The 21944-nt window shown below is 40.4% G+C and overlaps 1 protein-coding gene across 2 annotated transcripts in view; it reads right to left on the bottom strand.

Annotated features, from left to right (window-relative positions):
• Positions 1-21590, bottom strand: part of UGT8 (UDP glycosyltransferase 8) — an 86198-nt gene extending 64608 nt beyond the window's left edge. Inside the window, exon 1 of one of the 2 annotated variants that reach the window (XM_036073695.2) lies at positions 21042-21590. The gene's annotated coding sequence lies outside the window, so the exon portion shown is untranslated. Of the gene's footprint in view, positions 1-20194; positions 20318-21041 lie in introns of those variants that run through there. The other variant, XM_078069176.1, reaches the window with a different exon arrangement.
• Positions 21591-21944: the final 354 nt, after the last annotated feature.

The raw sequence follows: 21944 nt of genomic DNA, 5'->3' as shown, positions 1-21944 counted from the left end.
TCTTCCCCTATGATCCTCCGCCTTATTTCTCAAATTCCATATATCAGTGAGATCATATGATAATCGTCTTTCTCTGATTGATATTTCACTTAGCATAATACCCTGTAGTTCCATCCACGTTGTTGCAAATGGCAAGATTTCACTCCTTTTGGTGGCTGCATAATATTCCTGTGTGTGTGTGTGCGTGTGTGTGTGTGTGTGTGTATACACCCCACATCTTCTTACTACTGAGATTTTTTTAAAAGATTTATTTATTTATTTTAGAGAGAGAGAGAGAGAGCTGGGGGGAGGGGCAGAGGGAAAGGGAGAGGGAATCTTTACTTAAGTAGACTCTGCTCAGCACAGAGCCAGACGTGGATGCTTAACTGACTTTGCCACCCAGGCACCTCTATACTACTGAGATTTTTTAAAGATTAAAAAAAAATATGAATCCAATAAGGGATTCATGAATCCCTTATTTTTCCCATTTTTTCAAACAGGAGTCTAAAATACCAGATTTTAACACCTACCTTTCTAGGCCTCTAGCAACCTTACTTTAAAATGCTATTTCCATCTACTTATTAAAAAAACAAAAAACAACAACAACAAAAACTAGAGAATCACCACTGGTTACCACATGAAAGAATCATTTCTCTGGTTTTTACTATTTGAGGTTAAATCATGAATAATGCTGAGCTGTAAAGCATACATGAGGATGAACTATATAGGCAAAAAAATGGCAAACACCTAAACTACAGAAAACAATTTAAGTTTTGACAGTCTACCAGCCCAGCAGCTCATCAATTCAGGAGCAAAGCAGGGGGAGAAAAGAGAAAGATAGAAGACCAACCAAGAAACAGACTCTTAACTATAGAGAACAGGGGCACCTGGGTGGCTCAGTTGTTAAGCGTCTGCCTTCGGCTCAGGTCATGATCCCAGGGTCCTGGGATCGAGCACCGCATCGGGCTCCCTGCTATGCAGGGAGCCTGCTTCTCCCTCTCTCCCTCTTGCTGTGTCTCTCTCTGTCAAATAAATGAATGAAACTTTAAAAAAATTAAAAAAAAAAAAAAACTATAGAGAACAAACTGATGGTTACTGGAGGGGAGGTGGGTGGGTGGGGGAGAGGAGACCTAGGGGATGGGGATTAAGAAGTGCACTTGTGAATTAGTACCAAGTGATGTGTGGAAATGGTGAATCACTATATTGTGCACCTGAAACTAATATTACATCTATGTTAACTAACTGGTATTGAATAAAAACTCAAAAAAAAAAAATAGACTATCATTTTAAACAAGAATTGGTCAAAGTGTTTTTGCATTAAAGGAAAAACAAAATAAAGGCTATTGGGAAATTTAAATTCATGTCTGTATGTGGTGAATTGAGCTATTTAGAAAAACGAAGTGAATGATTTAATCCTCAAAGCAGATTATGTAGTCTGGTAAACTGACAGCTAAAATTCTCAGGATTTTTAAGTTTCCCTGGCACTGAGTATTATGAGGACTGCAATAACATGAAAAAATATATCAATCATAACTACCACCAGAGGTCAACCTCAGTACTACATGAAATACTGTTAGAATAATTTCATCTCTCTTCAAAGCATCTTTTATAAGTAAGCCTAGGAAGATACCATCCAGTAAAATGAAAAATAAACAAATACCAATCCATCAAAGTAAAGACTAATTAGGAATCCTTACTAGTGCTTTTAAATAAATGCCAACAGCATTTCTCACAGAACTAGAACAAATAATCCTAAAATTTGTATGGAACCAAAACAGACCCAAATAGCCAAAGCTATCCTTAGAAAGAAGAACAAAGTTGAAGGTGTCACAATCCAGATTTCAAGATATACTACAAAGCCATAGTAATCAAAACTCTATGGTACCAGCACAAAAATAGACACATAGATCAATAGAACAGGATAGAGAGTCCAGAAATAAACCCACACCTACATGGTCTAACCTGTGACAAATGAGGCAAGAACACACAATGGGGGAAAGATAGTCTTTTCAGTAAGTGGTGTTGGGAAAACTTACAGACACATGCAAAAGAATGAAACTGGACCACTTTCTTACACCATCCACAAAAATAAACTCAAAATGAATTAAAGACCTAAATGTGAGACTTGAAACCATAAAACTCCTAAAAGAAAATACGGACAGTAATCCCTTGGAAATCAGCCTTAGCAACATTTTTCTAGATATGTCTCCTCAGGTAAGGGAAACAAAAGCAAAAAGTAAACTACTGGAACTACACAAAAATGAAAAGCTTTTGCACAGCAAAGGAAACCATCAACAAAATAAAAAGGCAACCCAGGGAATTGGAGAAGATATTTGCAAATGATATATCCAATAAGGGGTTAATAACCAAAATATACAAAAAACTTCTACAACTCAACACCAAAAACACCAAAAAAATCTGATTAAAAAACAGGCAAAGGACCTCGGGGCGCCTGGGTGGCTCAGTTGGTTAAGCGACTGCCTTCAGCTCAGGTCATGATCCTGGAGTCCCGGGATCAAGTCCCGCATCGGGCTCCCTGCTCAGCGGGGAGTCTGCTTCTCCCTCTGACCCTCCCCCTGCTCGTGCTCTCTCTCTCTATCTCATTCTCTCTCTCAAATAAATAAATAAAAAATCTTTAAAAAAAAAAAAACAGGCAAAGGACCTGAATAGACATTTTTCCGAAGAAGACATAAAGATGACCAACAGACCCACAAAAAGATGCTCAGCATCAGGAATCATCAAGGAAATGCAAATTAAAACCACAGTGGGATATCCCCTCACACCAGTCAGAAAGACCAGTATCAAAAAGACAAGAGATAACAAGTGTTGGGGAGGATGTGGAAAAAAAGGGAACCTTGTGCCCTATTGAAATGTAAATCAGTGCAAGGCACTATGCGAAACAGTACAGAAATTCCTCAAAAAATTAAAAATAGATTTGTCATAGGATCCAATAATTCCACTACTGGGTATTTATCCAGAGAAAATGGACACAAATTTGAAAAGATATATGCACCCCTATGTTTACTGCAGCATTATTTACAAAAGCCAAGATAGAGAAGCCACCAAAGTGTCCATCAATAGGCGACTGGATGAAGAAGATGTGGTGTATATGCCCAGTGTATTACTCAGCCATAGAAAGGAATGAGATCTTGCCATTTGCAACAACATGGATGGACCTAGAGGGTATTATGCTAAGTGAAACAAGTCAGAGAAAGATAAACACCATATAATTTCACTTATATAAGGAATCTAAAAAACAAAACAAATGAACAAACAAAAAACAGACTATAAATAGAACAAACTGGTGGTGGCCAAAGGGGAAGGGGGTGGGGATGAAATAGATAAAAAGGTTTAAGAGGTACAAACTTCCTGTTATAAATAATTAAGTCATGGAATTGAAATGTAGAACACAGGGAATACAGTCAATAATACTGTAATAACAATAACATTGTGAACACTGAGTAATGTGTAGAATTGTCCAATCACTATGGTACACCTAAAACTAATACGACACTGAATGTTAATTTGACTTCAATTTTAAAAAGCAAATCAAAACAAAACAAAACCTAATTTCTGTATCCTCTAGCATAATTTAAGCTCCAAAAGGTTGGAGATTTTAGTAAAAGTAGGTAATTATTTTATTCCCTTTGCTAACCATGTAGTAAGTACTCAATAAATATTTACTGACTGAATTGACTGCACTTGTGATTTTGAACCTGGATATGCAGCTGGACCACAGGCATTGCCATCGTTTTCTTTAATCTTAAATGAATGAAATGCAATTTTATCAATTGCCTTACTTCTAAACAAAATTCTAAATCAAAAGCTTTTGCCTGAGGCACTGAAGTTAGTTACACATCTCAATTATAGAGACAATTTCTAAGGTAATGGGTATTGCAGTTAGAGGAAGAAAGTAGCAAAGTACAGATTCCATTTCAGCTTTTCCTTAAGTCTAGGGACCTTTTTGCATCTATTTATGAACTTCTTACACATTCAATGTGTAAATGACCAAAAACAAACAAAAAAAAGCTTGTATATTAAATAACAAAAGAATGGACAAGAAGCTGGACTTTGTTGGATGCCACTGTAGGTACACGAGAGACAGCAATGGCATATATTTTTCTCCTCTTTTCTAGTAATGGGATCCTCTACTTTAGTTTGGCTCCCCGCCAAGAAGACTGAAGCCACTTCCCAGCGTCTCCTGGAGCTAGTTTGAGCCCTCTAAGTTCAGTTCTGGTGAATGGACACGGGCTAGAATTAGAAGTGATACGTGCGATCTCTAATGTATGTAAGTTAAGTTCTGCTGAATGGACACGGGCTAGAAGCAGAAGTGATACGTGCGATCCCTAATGTATGTAAGTTAAGTGCTGGTGAATGGACACGGGCTAGAATTAGAAGTGATACGTGCGATCTCTAATGTATGTAAGTTCAGTTCTGGTGAATGGACACGGGCTAGAATTAGAAGTGATACGTGCGATCTCTAATGTATGTAAGTTAAGTGCTGGTGAATGGACACGGGCTAGAATTAAAAGTGATACGTGCGATCTCTAATGTATGTAAGTTCAGTTCTGGTGAATGGACACGGGCTAGAATCAGAAGTGATACGTGCGATCTCTAATGTATGTAAGTTAAGTGCTGGTGAATGGACACGGGCTAGAATTAGAAGTGATACGTGCGATCTCTAATGTATGTAAGTTCAGTTCTGGTGAATGGACACGGGCTAGAATCAGAAGTGATACGTGCGATCTCTAATGTATGTAAGTTAAGTGCTGGTGAATGGACACGGGCTAGAATTAGAAGTGATACGTGCGATCTCTAATGTATGTAAGTTCAGTTCTGGTGAATGGACACGGGCTAGAATCAGAAGTGATACGTGCGATCTCTAATGTATGTAAGTTAAGTGCTGGTGAATGGACACGGGCTAGAATTAGAAGTGATACGTGCGATCTCTAATGTATGTAAGTTAAGTGCTGGTGAATGGACACGGGCTAGAATTAGAAGTGATACGTGCGATCTCTAATGTATGTAAGTTCAGTTCTGGTGAATGGACACGGGCTAGAATCAGAAGTGATACGTGCGATCTCTAATGTATGTAAGTTAAGTGCTGGTGAATGGACACGGGCTAGAATTAGAAGTGATACGTGCGATCTCTAATGTATGTAAGTTAAGTTCTGCTGAATGGACACGGGCTAGAATTAGAAGTGATACGTGCGATCTCTAATGTATGTAAGTTAAGTGCTGGTGAATGGACACGGGCTAGAATTAGAAGTGATACGTGCGATCTCTAATGTATGTAAGTTAAGTGCTGGTGAATGGACACGGGCTAGAATTAGAAGTGATACGTGCGATCTCTAATGTATGTAAGTTAAGTTCTGCTGAATGGACACGGGCTAGAAGCAGAAGTGATACGTGCGATCTCTAATGTATGTAAGTTAAGTTCTGCTGAATGGACACGGGCTAGAAGCAGAAATGATACGTGCGATCCCTAATGTATGTAAGTTAAGTGCTGGTGAATGGACACGGGCTAGAATTAGAAGTGATACGTGCGATCTCTAATGTATGTAAGTTAAGTGCTGGTGAATGGACACGGGCTAGAAGCAGAAGTGATACGAGCGATCCCTGATGTATGCCTTCAGAGGTTTCACTTTTCACCTCCCTGGCGGCGGGAGGGAGAACACGGTAATGATTAACATCCTGGACCCCGCAGGCAGAAGTATAAAGCAGGAATGCAGCGACAGCAAAGATACTCAGATGATCAGCCCCGCCTTGCTCACGCCCGTGACGAGCATTCTCCGCGAAGCAACTCAACTACTTTTTTCAAAGCCACTGAACTATTTTTTTTCTGTACTTTTACTGTTATTTTTTTCTCTGCTTTTACTGTTATTTTGGCAGCACTGGGGTGACTGGCCATCCTGCCTTGCCCAGAACGCAGGGGCTTATCAGGATGTGGACCTTCCAGTGTTGTTATCTGGGCAAACCGGAACAAGCTGGTCACCCTCGAGCTCGCGCCTTAAATCCTAACGTAAAACTATCAATAAACATGGGATCTTAAAAAGAGCTGTACCATGTACTCTGCACTTTCCCTGCCTTACAGGCTTTATGAGCATGATCTCATTTCACACGGAGACTCCACGCCAAGGAAAAAGAGTTGTTCCCATTTCCCAGACGAGAAGACGATTGAGGAGAACCTAAGCAAGATCTAGCATCTCGTATACTGCAGAGGTTCATATCCTCAACCGTATCCCACTTTCATCCCACGACGTGAAAAAAAAAAAAAAAAACCGTCGTGGGCAGACTGGGGGGAAACTCTGCTTTATTGCTACAGAACTGGTCAACAGCCCAGGCTTACGCATTTAGTTTCATAAGCAGGCAAAAGCTTGTGTTCTGAAGTTAATTAGGACTGTCTTCTAGCAAGTAAAGCGCTGAAAGGCAGGAATCCCCTAAAATCCGGCTGTGAAATGGGAACACCCTGACTGGGGACGGGAGGCTGGCAGTCAACCACTTTCCCACATTCATGGTTTTGAGTCATTCAGGAAAATCACAGATACTTATATGGAAGTGCGTGACTTAACTACAGAAATACAACTGGAATATGCTAAACGCAAAGGAAGACATTGGATTCCATTTCACAAATTAAAAAAAATAACAATAAATTCATCCAAAGCTACTTGTCAAAAGCTTTTAGTCACAATTTCTAACACAGTCACTTTCGTTTTTTTTAAATATTGCTTTTGCGTCCAAAAACAAAATCAAAAGGCACAATAGAAAATATTCTATCATTAATACCGCATTCCTGACAACGCCACGTCACCTTAAAGAAAATGAGACTAATGTAAATTTCTAAAGGTACCACACAGGCAGATCTTTCTTTATACACACAAAATACTGAAAGGAATAAACCAGTAGCAATACCATTCAAAAATTTTAATTCTGCACCTGGGACTTAGACGCATGCCCAGGGGCACACCAAAACCTCCTTGTGAAGGAGAGGCTATAAAGAATGTTTTTGTTGGCCTTTGTTGTTCTTGTAGCATTCCAAGTTAGCTGCACTCACCACTATTCTACACTACCAGTATCTTGTCAGACATCTAGTACAGATGGTGAAGCTGTCATGAGAAACCCAATGCTAGTCCCTTATCAGTAAGAGCTGGCCCGGGCCCTCCTGGGCACTACCGGCATCACTGGGTGAGAAGGTAAGAAAAAAAACAAGCAAAAGAGGGGAAAGAAAAATAGGATGATATGGATACCAACAGATATTGTCACTCAGTACCTCGTATAGAATATGTATCAAATTAATGCTCAATAGTAGTGATTAAATATAACTATATTAAACACACAAAAAACGAATTATCTAATGAAATAGTCCTCAAAAGTTCCTGTCCAAAACAACCACCTGTGGTGCTTACTAAAAATGCAGGTTCGGGGCTTCATCACACAGGCTGTTAGGAAGTCTGGGGGAAAAAAACCAAAAATCTGCATTTCTAATAAGCATCTGGAGATTTTGATGCAATTCAACCACCAGATTGAAAGACAAGGATCTAATACTCAATCCTTATGTGCATCAAGAGAAACACAAGTGATTCAAAGGGAAAGACCAGAGTTAAAGCTCAGTTGTGCCAGGGTACTCAGAAAGCATAACGCCCAGCTCAAGATCTTGAGGAACTCAGAATAAACAACCAAGCAATCCCAAAGTATATGTTTTTAATGTCCTGTTATAAAGTACCTATGATATCTTGGGAACACATGAATACAGTTTGAGTAATTTATAAGGACATGACAGTACCTTTCAATTTTCAGTTTAATATTACATATTCAACTTTCTCATTATCACTTAACCCCACAAATTGTAACCTAATTTGAAATATTAGTGTTATTAGTAAATATTAATTAGTGTCACACTGGATAGATAATCTAAATAAATGTCACTGTGTATTTAAAGTTTTGTTTTTTTGGATATATATGTCATACTTGGGTAACCTAAGACTGTCATTTCAATCAGCTCACATTTCAAGTTGTTTACATTATGAAAATAATATCATTTTAAGTGACCCCATAATGAAGTCTCAATAATGCAAGAAAAAATAAAAATATATATGGCATGCATCTATGGATTCCTCAATCAATAGCTTTTGTAATTTGGGCCAAGTCATTTAACTTTTCTTTTTTTTTTTTTTTTAAAGATTTTATTTATTTATTTGACAGAGAGATAGAGAGACAGCACAAGTAGGCAGAGTGGCAGGCAGAGGGAGAGGGAGAGGCAGGCTCCCCACTGAGCAGGGAGCCAGATGTGGGGCTCGATCCCAGGACCCCAGGATCATGACCTGAGCCGAAGGCAGCCGCTTAGCCGACTGAGCCACCCAGGCGCCCCATTCATTTAACTTTTCTGTGCCTAATTTCCTTCTCCTGCCAGGCAAGACTATGACATTAGATGATCTTGGAGATCCCTTACAATTATAAAACTTACTGAAAAAAACAGATTTAAAAATAGGTTTGAGATTGATATGATTTGGTTCATAAAAGTAGTCAAGACCAGATAAATAGATGTTAAGGGAAAAAAATGGAGAAAAAGTTAACTCACCCCAATTTTAAGCTTTATGTTATCAAGAATCTTTAATGTGAAGGCAAATTTCATAGGGACAGTGTTAAAATGCAAATTCTGATTCAGTACGTCTAGTGTGTGGCCCCAGATTATTTACTTGTAGGCTTTCTGGTGATGTGGGACGATGCAGGTACGTGGAGTGCACTTTGGATAAGAAAGGATTCAGGGTAAAGCCAAGAAGGAGAATGAAGAATGATAAAACCTTATTAATAACATGGTCAACCAGTCAACAATACAGTAACCTACTGGAAAACAAATTATTTTCTAATCTCACATACACCAAAGATAATTTGCTTAAAATAATGGAAGGACCTAATTTACCTATATAATTTTTAAGGGACTGTTATGTGGTAGGTGAGCCAATCTTTGAACATATGGCTACATTGCAGTGGCTCTCAACTGTGACCATACATTATTAATCACCTGGGATGCTTGTAAGAACTAGAGATGCCTGAAAAACCTACCAACCCCTAGCTTATCAATTAAATCAGAATTTCTGGGGATAAGACTTTGGTCTTAGCTTTTTTTTTTTTTTTTTTTTGCTTTGCTTTTTTATAACGCCCTCCAAGTAATTACAATACTGAGAACCACTGGGCTGCACTTACACAAAGTCATAGCAAAACACACAAAAGTAAACAACTAATCCAACCCATGTTGGTTGTTGTTTTTAATAAACTAAGGAGCAGAGTGTGTGTGTGTGTAGGAAGGTATTAACAGGAAAGCATTTTGAAATCGAAACCTAATTTGTCTTTGTCCCTAAAATGATCAGAAATGTTTTCATCACATGGAAAAACTGAACTGATTATATTTAGTATCAGAGATCAGTGGTTCTCCAACTTCAGTGCATCAAAACCACCTGGAGAGCTAGTTAAAACAAAGGGTATCCTCCCAGTTTCAGATTCTAGAGATCTGGGATGGGCCCCAAAATTTGCATTTCTAACAAATTCCCAGGTGATGCTGATGCTGCTGGTTCAGGCCCCATTTCCAGAATCACAGATAGAGACAGAAGTTTATAATTTTAAAAAATGCAATTTTCTTTTTTAATCAAGAAAACAGTGGCATTAAGACATTTTTGATCTTTATCACATACTCAGTCTTTTTAAAAGATTTTATTTATTTATTTGAGAGAGAGAGACAGAGAGAGTGAGAGAGAGCACAAGTGGGGAGGAGAGGGAAAAGCAGGCTCCCCGCTGACCAGCGAGCCTGACATGGGGCTCAATCCCAGGACCCTGGGATCATGACCTGAGCCCAAGGCAGATGCTTAACCGACTGAGCCACCCAGGTACCCCTATCACATAACCAGTTTTAAAATACATATTTTATATATATATATCATACAGGAGTTAAGTGTGGGTTTCTTTTCATCTCCTCAAGACCAGCCTGGTACAGTTATCTCCATGCAGCTGCATCATGTGATCAACATTCAACAAACAATAAGGAAATTCTTTGTTTTTATTCTGATCTCATCTTTAAGCAAATGGAAAAAGTTTCATAAATGAGATTGCATGAGACTTTAAGTTCTTATAGGTATATGCTTTCTTAAAAGAAAACTGATGTTTGGTTAATGTTTTAAAATGTTTCATTAGGACTTTTTATAATTCTCTTTTATTGAGATTCTAATTCGTGGAATACCACAGTGAATGTGGAGGAGATACAGATCAAATTTTCATCTCCTTCCACAATAAGACAAATTCACATGTGGGGAAACAGCTTTTTTTAAAAGATTTTATTATAATTTTTTAAAGTAATCTCTATACCCAAAGTGGGGTTCGAACTCACAACCCTGAGATCAAGAGTCACATGTTCTACCAACTGAGCCAATCAGGCGCCCCAGGAAACAGCTTTTCAAGATATCATTACATGACATTCTTAAGGCTGCAGAAATGTACCAGGAATCACAGGATTGTTTCTCTTATATTAATAAAATAAAATCCTTTCATTAATATCACTAGTTTAAGTGGATTTTTAACATTATCTACATTAACATTATTAAGAGTCACAAAATAAATTGCCAAGGGAGGTCTTAAACACATTTTAGAACAAAAAACCTCTGCATAAATATAACCAAAAACAAATCAAAACAAAAAACAAACTTCTGGATGTTTCCCCGTTCAATTCCTTGGAAGTCCACATGAACAAACACCAAACTTTCCCAATGTTGTCTTATAAAATACCTGCATCATCACTGAGAGAAGGTTATTATGGGGTTTTAGATGAAAAAGCAAAGTTATATTTTCCCCAGAAGAGGAAGATTTTGGTAGGTTCTGTAGAAAGACAGAATGCATTGCTCTGATGCTTCCCTACTAACAGGTGAAAATATAATTTTACTTGAAAATATAATTCACCTAGAATTATACATGGTATTCAGCCCATAATGAAGCAAGTCCAGAGAAGTCTTTTGTATAGCATTGCCGTTGTTATTAGTCTTGGAAACATAAATATACTTGAACACTGGTACTTAACACATTTATTATGAAACGATAACAAATATTTTTCAAGTATGTATTTTCATTTAAAAAGTGTCAAAGGCCCAATTTAAAGACTAAAGAAAACTGCGTCCGAATCCTCTCATTTGTAAAGAACGGGATGAGTTCTCCTGGGGGCGGCTGCCTACTTCACCTGGCTCAGTCTGTAGTGACTCGCTGGCAGAGTGGGATCCAGCACTCAGGTTTCCTGGGTCCTAATCTGCCATCTCCTACCTGTACCATATAAAGACTCTCCAAAGTGGCCACTGCCCTATGTCAGATAATAGAAGCCTTAAAAATGACCTCCTTAAACATTTATACATAAGACTTTTAAGTTTTATACTAGATTTTTAAGAATCACCATGTATTTTGGCTCTAAGGCAGAAGAGTTCTATCATATAATAGGCTGCTTGTTGAATGAATGGCTGAATTAATACGTTACAGATACTCACTATACAGACCTCCAGGCATCATCACGTCTGGTTCAAAACGTCTCCCCTGCCATGCCCTTTAAGGCAGAGAAGTATGAGTAGGAATGCATTTAGGGAGTATCAAAATTGTTAGCTGAAGTATTTTTACTGTATAAACAATGATGAGAGAGCATAAAGCAACTAAGGCGCATTTACAGGCTGAACAACTACTATACAGGGTGATTTGAATAAAATGACCAGCTCCTAGGTTAGTGATGGGCAGACCCCTAGGCGCCCCTCACACACATATTTACCCGCATCCCTCCCTCCAATCTGTAACCCAACCACTAGGATCCCTCTCCGCAATTCCCCACAAAAGGCAGGGACTTTATCTCCAGAAGGGCCAGCAGGTGTAGGAGGAAAGAGAGTGGAACAGCAAAAGGAAGGAGCAGGACAGCCAGAGGAACTTGTTTTTCTATATTTTGCATAGTTGTGAAATTTGAACAAAAATGATATTCCTAAGCATATGCTAAAGTCTAACTGATCAAAATAACATAGTTGCCTCCTAATGCTCTCAAGAATAAAAAAAAAAAAAACAACTGTTTTTTAAACAGGCAAAGAGCAGAGTCAGGCATCATTTCTTATAAATAGTCTTACGAAACCTGTTTATTTTCTTTTTAGTTTGGCTGACAAGATTCATCAAAACGTGCTCTTATTCCTATTCCCACTCCTACTGCCCTGCCCAGAAGAAGACAGAAGAGGAGACATTTCGAACCAGAGAATTTTGCCAATTACCAAAGGAGGAAATAAGCACAGAGGAGGGAAAAAAGAACTCTGCCTGGACTGGTGCTTTGAATTAACTGGTATAAAATGTCTTTTCTGGGGGTGAGGAGGAAGGGAGCAAATCAAATGCCTCCTAAGGCAGATCTTCCTAAGGTGTGTAATCATTTGTTTCTCCAACTACTGTTTCATGACATCAGGCGTGCTTATATTCAGATATAAATACAAAATAAAAAACTAAATACATGTAATTATCTGTCAAGACTTCAGAGGTAGCCTTGCAAATCTGCATCATCTATTTATAAATAAAAATGCAATGCCTGAGCATGAATAGCCAGCCATCCCAGAGGGTAAAGGGGAAGAAAATCTCAATGAGTGGGTAAAGAGTCTCTGGTGAGATCTAAAGAAGACTTATTTAAAGGTCATTTCAATGAGGTCCAGGTTTCGGCAGGTGGTGAGCTGCAGCTCCAGGGCCCTGCTCTAGGAAAGAAGCCTGTGTTCCAATACCAAATCCTCACAGACTGTCCTAGTGACCTCCAGAAGTTACTTAAGAGCTCTGCACCCCCAGGTCATGGTTTGTAAACTAGGGTTCCCTACTGGACAGCGCTCAGGGGTGGAAAGAGGATAAAACGATAAGAGTGAATGAGTAAGAGATTTACAAGCTACAAAAAAGCTGTATGAATACAGCATTTTACTATTGTTCAAGGGAACTATGTACTTCCAAGACAAAGTTAGTGTTAAGAGATAGTAACTACAACATTTTCCCACGAATATTCCTCGGAAGCCTCAGCCCTGACCCAGTAGAGTGTTCCCTATATTGGATATTGAAGACTACAGATGTTCGCTTGTTTTAATTAAACTCATTCTCTGATCAAAGCTTGCACAAAGCCTAGAAGGGACACTGAAAACACTTGTCCTCTTCCTCTTGTTTTTTTTTTCCCCCTTCCACTATTGTTTTTCCTTTCCCTCTGTTCACGTTATTCTAATTCCCTCTTTTATATTTACTTCTTTCAGCTCCCTTTACTCTCACTCTAGCTCCGGGAAGATATAGTCTCACAAATGCCCCCAAAGTATTTTCAAAACCCTGGAGAAAATAAAAGTCAGTGATCAGCATTAATATTCCTTAAAATAGTTTCACCCTTGACCTTATCCACAAATTTCACTGCTTCCCCCCCCCCCATTTAAATAGACGGGCAAACCTGTTTGACTAGTTTTTCTCTAAGCCCCGCTCTCCTGATTGGCTGTGAGTACAAATGAACAACAGGTAGAGCTGCACAAATGCAAAAGCTATGTAAAGCACAATGGCCTTTCTTCCTAAGAGCGCACGGGGAGGGGCCTGCAGCTCATGCCCTGACTATCCAATCTTAGAGCAACTCTCTCAAAGCAGGAGGGCAACACTACCGAATCATTCATTCCACTGCTGGTTCAAAACGAAAAAACAGAAACACAAATCCTCTGTTGATGTCTCCTCTTTAGAATAAGGGATATTATGATGAGGCTCACATTAAGCCTTTCTCTTAAATTTAGAAGTTTAGGAAATTCTGGTGGATGCAACTACATTCAAAATGCGGTACAGAGGTACGCCCCAGTTCGCTGCTGGTGTGGGGGTGACGTGTATTTGCTTAAGGAGATTAGGAAAATTTGATTTGCCAAACAGATTAATCAAAGAGGATTCTTTTTATGGAAAGATTTACTCCGATATTGCTTTAAATAGCAGTGTCTGGGTACACTGATATGTTTAGTGTCCTTATCTGTCCACACTTTTTACGGTAAAATACTTCAAACATACAGAAAAGTAGTATAAAGATTAACAAACATCTGTATACCCATCACCTTTATTTTAAAGTCTATAAATATGATCCGGTTTATAAAAACTAAATGTTTATACAATTTTTTGTACACACAAAATATATAGCATATTTGTACACTTGATTCTACTTCCTTTTAATTTTGTTTTTAAGTCATGGGGGCATAGTATTAAACTAAAACGTCTCACTTGAAGGACAGTCAGCACCACAGTTATTATTTAATAAAGCTAGTTATAGCCAATGTAATAGCTAAAAAATTATGACTCAATGTCTTGAAAATATTTCAAGTATTAATTTTTTAAAAAACAGAACTGAAAAGTGCAAAATAATTTTACACATATTTTGTATTAATAAATTCCAAAATCAAGCAAATCTTTACCAAATCGGTTATAATGTAAATTTTTTTAGTGAACTGGAATTCCTACAGATATATTTCTGTTACCTAAATCAAGCCGAGACAAATTTAATCAATACAGTGATTATTTTGATTAATAACAATACAGATAAATAGCACAAAACTAAGAGCAAAACACACAGTATCTCTGAAATGTTCCTAATTACACATTCTTTCCAAATGTTTTAATACTTATATAAACTTCCAGCCAAGGAGTAGGAACTGACCTATGCTGTCCTAGTTACCCCGCCATTCATAAATCCAAAGGTTCCATTTTTGTTTGGCTCTGCACTCCCAAATGCTGATCTAGGGATGGCACACACGTCCAAGTCAATTTCAACTTGGCATCTGTCATCTCCATCAAGCAGTGCTGAGCAGGACAGTATCTAATCTAAAACTGAGTTGGTAGGGCGCCTGGGTGGCTCAGTCGTTAAGCGTCTGCCTTCCACTCAGGCTCAGGTCGTGATCACAGGGTCCTGGGATGGAGCCCCGCATAGGGCTCCCTGCTCAGCAGGAAGCCTGCTTCTCCTTCTCCCACTCCCCTTGCTTGTGTTCCCTCTTTCGCTGTGTCTCTGTCAAATAAATAAATAAAATATTTAAAAAAAAAAAACTGAGTTGGTGAATATACAATATGGAAATGCAGACCACTACACTTGCAAGAATGAGACCAGACATTGTGAGGGAGTTAGCTCAGTGGACAAAAAACACAGAAATTCAACTTCAAAACAGGAGGTCCTGGTAACAAAAAGTGTGGCTAGAGAATTTCAAGTAAAGAACATCATCAGAGATGAAAAACCATGCACATTAAACACATAAAACCTACACACATAATGATTCACCTTAAAAATACTGAACATTTAATTTATTTTACTCAAAAAACCTTTATTAGAAATTCTAAAAACTATGTATACTCTAACTGCCATATAAACAAATGACACATGGTGAATAACAGTATGTATTGAAACATACATACTAATTTGAACTAAAAAAGAAAAATCAATATTATTTATAACCAATTAATCACCAATATGCCTTACAACCAATTAGTAAATAATATGCATTATTAACATTATTAACTGTTGACTGGTTCCCAAACCAGTTCCTACATGCAAACATTTTCTCAAAATGCTCAAGAATTACAGGGAGAAAAATGTACACACGTATTAAAATACAAATCTAATTTTAGAGGTTTATCTCTAATATAAAGCATTACATCCTCCAAATAGAGAAAATCCTAAGGAAAAAAAGTAGGTATTTTTCAATATTACTATAGTACACCTAATTTTTTTAAACAATTAATGAATCAGTCTATGCCCTTATTAGATTACCTAAGAAACTAGAACTCATTTATAATACCAGAAACAGTTTAACAAGGCATTTGAAATGTCTACGATTTGATTACCAGATGCTTTTAAAAAACAACCTATGCTACAGAACCCTCCAGGCTGGTAGAAGCGTGGCTTGTCGTGAGGATCCCAGCAACTCTCCAGAGCTCTCGCAATTCCCACCCTCTCCACAAGGAACGTCTTCCAATGCTCTCCCTGCTCCCTTCAAAATTTCCAACTGCCCCTATTTTACTGGCTTCCTCCCCAAAGGCTATAAATCGGATCAAGTTTTCATCTTAAATATACCTTTAATCACCCTCCTTGAACCCTGAGAGCAAGTACTGCTAAAAGCAACAGTCTCTACACACCAACTAATCACCAAATCCAAGTTGTGCTTTTTATAAAACCAGCTAGCGGGGCGCCTGGGTGGCTCAGATGGTTAAGCGTCTGCCTTGGGTCCTAGGATCCTAGGATTGAGCCCCGCATCGGGCTCCTGGCTCAGCAGGGAGCCTGCTTCTCCCTCTCCCTCTGCCTCTCCCCCTGCTCATGCTCCCTCTCTCTCTGTATCTATCTCGAATGAATAAATAAAAAAAAATCTTAAAAAATAAAAAAAACAGCTAGCATTTATTGAGCACAAACCAATGACCTTCTAGGCACGGAGCTTGCCAGGCTTTATCTCATTTGATCCTCACAGTAGCCTCTTGGTGTAGGCACTTTGATCCTCTTCTCGTAGATAAGAACTATGCTCTAAGTTCAAGGTCACAGAGTTAGGAGCAGAATCAGAATTGTCTGATACACCTCATTTAATCCTTGATCTTACTTCTTGAACTTCTTTCCTCCTTCAGCTACTAAAAAGCTGTTCTCCGCTCATCCCCCTCCTGCCTTTCACTCTGTACTTCTCATTCTTTACTGCTCCCTACTTCTCACCCAACTGTTACATATTAGGATTTCCCTAGGCTTCTATCCCCCTCTTACTCATTGTACCTGCCCTGGAAGGCATATCAACTTCCCTTTTTTTTTTTTTTTTCCAACCACCCATGTACTAAAAACTGCTAAATCAGTGCATCTATCCATCTATTCATCCATTTTTCCACCTACCTATCCATTCATCCATTTATCTATCTTATTTATCCAGCTAAGACCTCTCTACTCAGAACTTCTGTGTCATGATCCATTGGACACTCCTCTTCAGTTGGATTTTCTGTAGGTACTTCATACTCTTTAAAACGGAACTCTATCATCCTTGCTCCTCCAACCTGCCTCTCCTCATATGTCTGAGTGCTGTGATAAAGATATGCAGAGGATCCTGATCACTCACCTGATCCTAGACATTCTCCTACCTTAACATCTATGTGACCAAACCCTTTTCTACATCTCACTGCTACCACTACGGTATAAGGTCCTCAACAAGATCACTCCAATACCTTCTAAACGGCCGTTCCTGTCTCAGATTCCTCAGATCCATCCTTCTAGATGGCTGTGAGAGCTATCTTTGCATCCTATCACTCCTTTGTTGGAAACCAACTTGAACAGAAAATGGTCCATATTCCTTATGATGGCAAACAGCCTCCCATGACCTGGCCTGTGCCTATACTGACTGTAATGTCACCTTCTCCGTGAAGCCTCGCTAGTCTTCTGATCACTTCCAAATGCCTGTTCAGGGTCCTCTGCATATCTTTATCACAGCACTCAGAGACCGTACAGCATTACGTTGCACTTACTGAAACTAGTTTGTTTTCAATCTATCTAACCTCTTAAACCCAGGGGCTTCTGTGTCCATATATCCCCAGAGCACAAGAACATATTATGCTTTTAATAAATACTTGCTGAATAAAAGAATGAATGCTTCTGAAATGCTTTAGGTTAGGAAGATGTTGATTGCTACTGTTCTCCAAGACTAAATTAAACTAATTTATTCAAACTAATTTGATTATGTAGCTCCTCCCTAGGTAGGTATGCAAAGTAATACTGAAATGATTGACCTCGTGTCAAGTATGGTGATCAAGATTATCAAATCACACTTTTTATTCTGGAGTAGGAAAATATGACCAACATTACATACGGCTAGCTGGTATAGAAAGTGGTATAGAAAACATCACTGTATACATATTCCTAAACAAAGGCAATCTGGGCCTGCCTAAGAAAAGTAAACTTTTTTTAAGGACTACTGCAATTTCTCAGAAACGCAAAGATTTTTCTGAAGACTGAACTGTCTGACATTAAGACACCCTTCTAAAGATCTCATACACAAAATATTCTGTAAAACAACAATGACATTAAAACCATTTATAGAGAGGCCATCCTAATAGTCCCACTAGGAACCTCAGCCGGATAGCTTACAATCCATCCCAGAAATAAAGCATGAGAACAGCAAGTACCTGTCACAAAGCCCACAGGCTTTATACTCGGGCAATAGCCCACATCATTTCACAGAAAAAAAAGACAACAGATAATATAGCAGCAGGACTCGCTCACAGCCTGACAGCAGTAGAAAGTGATAGCTGATAACAGAAAGAGGACCCAGAAAAACCATAAAAAAGAAGAATAGTACTTCTGTCTCCAATCTAGTATTTCAACAGGGCAGACTGAGACCATTTACTATAAACAAAAACAGCTCTATACACCTCAACGAATAGCACTATTCAGTTCTTTATGAATTCATGCTCATAAAGACAAGCCAACAAAAAAATTAACTTAAATCCAGGGGAGCAAGTAAGAGTGTAAGATTTAGAAATTATTTGTTTCATAGCTGAATTTTTAAGTTTCAGTAATTAATTGATCAAGGGAGGGGTCAGCTATGGAGAAAATGCACTTATGAAAATAAGCAAAACCCAGATAGTATCAATATCAATAAAAGGAGTATTATTATATATTACAAAAACAATCAAAAGTTCTTATTCTCCTGGTATATTCTGAAAATCTAGTTGAATTAAACAGCAGCAACTCAATATTACTTGATAAATAAATATATAAATAATTTTGAAAAGGAGTTTGAGAATTGGGAATGTGATTTTCTTCCTCTGTCATCAGTGGTGGTAATTAAGCTGATAAGGTATCATGAAATGTTTTAAGTAATTTAAATTAAATGTTACTGTCAAACTCTTTACACACACACAAAAATAGATTTTATAAGAAATCGATTTTGTTGTAAATATCTTTATTTATTCCACTGGTTTACTTATCCTAATAAGTGCACCAAGTATTAATAAAGCAAGCATAAAGCTCTGGAAATTATAGATTTAAAGAATTTGAATCTCTACAGTAGTATTACCCAGAAAAGTCAGAAGTATTGTTTCTACTCATTTATGCCCAGCTACTAAAACACTATTAAGTTTTTACCAAATGTCAAGGCATCACACTTCACTGTAGTTTTTAAACAGCCCCGTGGCACTAAATCACACACTAGATATCACCTTTATCTTCTGGGTAACAGGCAAATCAAATAGTATTAGAGTATTTCCCTCTGGAATTATCTAGAATAGTTGCTGAACAGAGTTACATTCCTAAAGCAAAACCTCAAACTAACTACCAGGAGATGGGTTTTACAGAAGAAAACTAAATCCACTGTTTCCCTCTCTGGGACTGGAAAAAAACAAAAAACAAACAAAAACACAACACATGCCGATTTTTGATTTAGCTTAGTTAAATTCTGGAATCCTTTATCATGTAACATTGAAATGCATGACTCTCCAATTATTTTAAAAATCTCCAGAGACTAAAGTGTGATTAATCCTAATATGATTAGAATACCAATTAAAAAGGACTCTATCCTTCCTTCAAACGGCAGTCATTTTTTCCCCCTGAGGATATAAAGCACAGCAAATTCCGAGTGGAGACCTTTTTATGGACATGAAATTATCAGAAGAAACCACAGCACACTTGGCATATAGCCAAACAGCCACACCTTTGGGCTATTAATCTTGAAAAACTCAATATACAAGGTGACAGCCTGAGGGGGCTGTTTTTAGAGTAGTGTTTTTGTTTCTTTGTAAGTTTGTTTGATTTTTTCTGGGTGGAACCCACCTGAAATAAAAGGCTATCTCTATTACTAACACTGACTCATAATAGAGGTGACTCGGGGTCACTCCTGCTTGAGAACACCGCCCACCACCCGTCCCCTAGTGGTACGCCCTCTCCTTCTTAAGAATGGCTACTTAATGTGATCTAGCCTTCCACTGAGTTAGTCCGCGGGACTCTCAGAAGTTCTCCCACCCTCCTCCCCTCCCCAGCGCCCCGGGATGCTTTAAGGTGACGGGAACCAGCGGTACCGGTACAGGTACAGAGGCGGTTCTTTCCCTAAGGAAGTGCTGGAGAGTAATACATTCACCGTACTCAACTTTATCAACCTCAAATTAAACCAGTGAGTTTACATATAGTTTGGGTACGCCCCTCCCCACCTCTGCCTGTCCTTTCGCCCCGTCACACTGCACATACTTGCGCCTTCCGACGCGGTTCGCCTCCTGCAACTCCAAATCACGCACCCCAGGCCCCCTCGCCGCTCCTCCAGCCCGTGGAAGGCGCCCTACTTCTGCAGCACGTCCTTCTCGCAACTCCTCTCTAACCTCCGCAGCCCGCACACACGCTTCTCTAATGCAAGGGCACGCCGCATAGTTCTCTCAACCGCGTGTCAACCCGCGCGCGACCCTGTCACCACTATACATTCCTGGGGGGTCGCGCGGGCGTGTGGGCTCCGGCAGATGCTCAAAGGTCCCAAGAGAGTAGGAGTGGGAGTGTGTGGGTGTGCACGCGCGCAGCCCCACGACGCTCCCCACCCCCAACACACCCAGTTCCCCTTTAGGGAGAGGACGAAGTAGAAGACTATTAGGAGAGGTCCGAAACTTCCTGGTCCCCCATCCGTGCCGGCAGCGGGCTCCGGCCTTGGGGCTCCCCGATGCCCATCCCTCCCGGGTCAAGTGCAAGGTCCTCCGCCAGATCCGCGCCCGGTTATCCCCTCCCCTCTAGAGTTTAGCACGCAGGAACTCAAGAAGACCCTCAAACGGGTGCCATATGGGAGAAGAAAGGAGTACGGGAGCTATCGGGGGCAGCTGGGAAAGATCTCCTTCACGGTCGCTCAATCTTAACCTTTTCCCTACCCCCCACCCCCACTCCCCATTCCCTATCACGCTCAGCCCAACCCCATCTGCCCTTTCCGATCCCAGCCCCCAGCCCCTGGATCGCAGCCATTCGCCCCGCACTCACCTCAGGGAGCAAACAACGCCCATCTCCTCCTCCCAGCCCGCCCCCCTTTCGCCCGCCGGAACGGCGCGGTCCCTCTACTTACCTCGGCTCTTGGCTGCTGCGCGTGAGTTTGAATGTGTCTCTGCCGCGTAATTGTATCCGGGGACAGAAGGGACCCGTGTTTGTGCGCTGGATCAGGTGTCGCCGCCTTCGGTGGTTTGGGGGCGTGAGGGCTGTAGAGTTAGTGTGTTAGCTTAGGACGGACTCACTGGGCTCACAATTGATGGCAAAGCTTTAACGGTGCCCTCCTTCGCGTCCGCAGCGCGCCTGCTCCTCCGCTGCTTCCCGCGGCTGGCCGGGCCCCCGTCAAGCCGCGCCCCGCCCAGCGCACCGCTAGAAGAGCAGGAGCGCGCCGCTCTCCTCCCGTGTCCGGCTCGGCCGGGCACGACGCGGTTGCCACGCGCTCAGCCTCGCATCACACGCCTGGGCCTGCGAACGCCTTCTGCCTTGCCCCGCGCATGGATGCGGACGCGCCTTCGTGCGACGCGCTCGCGGGCTGGGCGAGGGGCAGGTCCTGGGACAGGGATGCTCGCCCGCGGAGCGGCACTCGGCTGGCAGGCTGGGACGCTCGGGAGCCCTCCGGTCGCACCCGAACTGGGAACCCTGGGACTGGCACGTGGCCCCGCCCCCTGTTCCCCCTACGAGGCGTGCCCTGTGCCCTTTCTGCCACCACCCCTCTGGTCCCCGTGCCCGCCTTTTTTTTTTCCCCCCATCACGCTATTGCAGTAGGAATCACCGTGGTGGTAACGTGCCTTCTCTCACCTTCCCAGCCTCTTAGCCCACTGCGCTCCTCTAGAATCCATTAAAAAGTTCAACTTGGGCAAGGAGGTAGAGGAGATACGCGAAAGACAGCGGGGGTGGGGGGGTGGGTTAGGTGTTCAGGCACCTGCCTCGTGAATCCTAAAGCGTTAAAACAAAACAACAACAACCACAAAAACTCGAGTTT

The sequence above is a fragment of the Halichoerus grypus genome, chromosome 3 (genome assembly GCF_964656455.1).
Source record: "Halichoerus grypus chromosome 3, mHalGry1.hap1.1, whole genome shotgun sequence".
NCBI classification, from domain to species: Eukaryota; Metazoa; Chordata; class Mammalia; order Carnivora; family Phocidae; genus Halichoerus; species Halichoerus grypus.
This window is presented reverse-complemented; position numbering and strand designations above follow the sequence as displayed.